Source organism: Schistocerca piceifrons, unplaced genomic scaffold (assembly GCF_021461385.2).
Source record: "Schistocerca piceifrons isolate TAMUIC-IGC-003096 unplaced genomic scaffold, iqSchPice1.1 HiC_scaffold_954, whole genome shotgun sequence".
In the NCBI taxonomy this organism is placed as follows: domain Eukaryota; kingdom Metazoa; phylum Arthropoda; class Insecta; order Orthoptera; family Acrididae; genus Schistocerca; species Schistocerca piceifrons.
This window is the reverse complement of record NW_025729228.1, coordinates 675,001-677,500: the sequence shown is the minus strand read 5'-3', so window position 1 is coordinate 677,500 and position 2,500 is coordinate 675,001. Positions and strand designations below refer to the sequence as shown.

At 57.8% G+C, this 2,500-nt stretch overlaps 1 non-coding gene across 1 annotated transcript in view; it reads right to left on the bottom strand.

Annotated features, from left to right (window-relative positions):
• LOC124773609 overlaps positions 1-402 on the bottom strand; it is a 1,909-nt gene extending 1,507 nt beyond the window's left edge. The window contains exon 1 of the ribosomal RNA XR_007014851.1: positions 1-402. This exon is cut by the window's left edge and continues 1,507 nt beyond it. This is a non-coding gene — a ribosomal RNA (small subunit ribosomal RNA).
• Between the last annotated feature and the right edge of the window lie 2,098 nt (positions 403-2,500).

Genomic DNA, 2,500 nt, shown 5'->3' with positions numbered 1-2,500 from the left:
TCCGGAATCGAACCCTGATTCCCCGTTACCCGTTACAACCATGGTAGGCGCAGAACCTACCATCGACAGTTGATAAGGCAGACATTTGAAAGATGCGTCGCCGGTACGAGGACCGTGCGATCAGCCCAAAGTTATTCAGAGTCACCAAGGCAAACGGACCGGACGAGCCGACCGATTGGTTTTGATCTAATAAAAGCGTCCCTTCCATCTCTGGTCGGGACTCTGTTTGCATGTATTAGCTCTAGAATTACCACAGTTATCCAAGTAACGTGGGTACGATCTAAGGAACCATAACTGATTTAATGAGCCATTCGCGGTTTCACCTTAATGCGGCTTGTACTGAGACATGCATGGCTTAATCTTTGAGACAAGCATATGACTACTGGCAGGATCAACCAGGGAGCTGCGTCAACTAGAGCTGAGCAGCCGGCCGCCCGGGAGTGTGTCCCGGGGGCCCGCGCGAACACGCAAGCGTTCGCTCAATCATTCTGCAAACAGGAGGAGGCTGAGCTCCCCTGCACAATACACCTCGAAACCCTCTCAGGTCCCGGCGGCGCGCAGCGCCGTCCCAAGTACTTGGTCGGGTTCGAGAGAGGCGCAATCGCCCGGAGTTAGGCGAGTAGACGCTTTCGGTGCGACCACCCGTGCTCCCAACTGAGCTTGCCGCTGCCGACAGAGGCCCGGGAGCGTGCTGTCGTGGCATTGCCGGCGGGAGACAACACGCGCCACCTACGGTGACCGGCAGCTCCAACGCCAGCGCCACAGAAGGACAAAAGCCCCACTTGGGTGCCGAAGCGAACTCTCCCAGCACAGCGCACGCGCCAACACATCCGCACAGCTGCGATACAAACCACCAGCGAGAACCGCTGGGGCGACCGAGCAGCAGACGGCGTCGCGGCGCCGAGCGCCGGGCGGCGGCGCATCCTCAACGCACACAGTCCTCAATCGGACCAGCACACTGAAGATGTCCACCGCGCTTCGCACCGGGCCCGCGAGGACCTACTTTGGCCGCACGGCGCCGCGCGCAGGGTGCGCCGGCGCGCAGCTGCGACGCCTGCCGCGTCCGTCGGCCGGCGCGCCTGCCACTGGCCGCCCCCACCAGCCGGCTGTAGCGCGTGCGCCCACGCACCGCGCGGCCAGCACGCCGGGAGGCGCCCCCTCACCGGCCGGGGACGGTCCCACCCAGCCACCGCCGCGTATCGCTTCACACCCAGATGCCGTTCAGTTTCATCGGCATGGTGGGTATCGCTGGAACAACCGGTTAGTACCTCAACCTATCGTCGCCATCACCGATTCACCCCTAGCGAGAACAACCGCACCACAACGGGTTACCATTTCTTCATTTGCGTAACTTCACCAGAAAACGTAGGCGTCCATCGCCATTAGCAACTTCAACGATTATTGCATGCCTGTGTCAGGTGTCACGCCACACTACGTCTGCCCACATACACGCAACAAAATGTGCACGCCTAGACAATACGTGGAAGGTGGCCCCCGTACGTATGCGATGTCCATTGCTCGAACGACTGTCAACCGGCCTCTGTAGCATGTCGCAGATATGGAACGCGGTGCACCATGCTATCACGGTGTTTGAGGAGAGACGACTAGGCCCGAATACATCAACAGACAGCTCATGCTGATCGCCATCCACGGCGTCCGTTCCTCCCACACGTCTCTATGGCGTACCACACTGCAATCCAGCTCTCATAGGGAGACGACACGTAGCTGCGTGCACAATATTTGCACTGTATGGTCCGCCGTTTTTGGGCGCAGTCGTTGTACGGTCACACATGTGCCACGATGTATCATTCAGTACATAAGGACGAATGTGCAGTACAGATTGTGGTTTATGCGTACGACATCAGCGGACAGTTGACACAGGCCGCACCACAACGTAGCCTGAGTACGTCGCATGCGAAGGGCATTGAACATGCAAACTTCTCACCAACCAGCTTGCGAAGGCAGGGGGCAAGGTGGGGACGTGGGGAGGGGTGGGGCGGGGGGCGGCATGTACGTCCTGCTGCCATCCACATTACAGTGTACAGCAGGAGCATGTGGAAAGTCAGCAAGACTTGCAAGGTGTTTAACATGAAGCGATACACAGGGGAGCGGGCAGTGCGAGTAGCGAACTATATTGCGAGGGTTGCGGGTGGGCAACACTACACTAATTGAACGAGTCGTATAACAATTACAGAGCAGGTTTAGGCGACAACGTGGGTTACGTTAGCGGACAACGTGGGTTACGTTAGCGGACAACGTGGGTTACGTTAGCGGACAACGTGGGTTACGTTAGCGGACAACGTGGGTTACGTTAGCGGACAACGTGGGTTAGGTTAAGGCACAACGTGGGTTACGTTAAGGCACAACGTGGGTTACGTTAAGGCACAACGTGGGTTACGTTAAGGCACAACGTGGGTTACGTTAAGGCACAACGTGGGTTACGTTAAGGCACAACGTGGGTTACGTTAAGGCACAACGTGGGTTACGTTAAGGCACAACG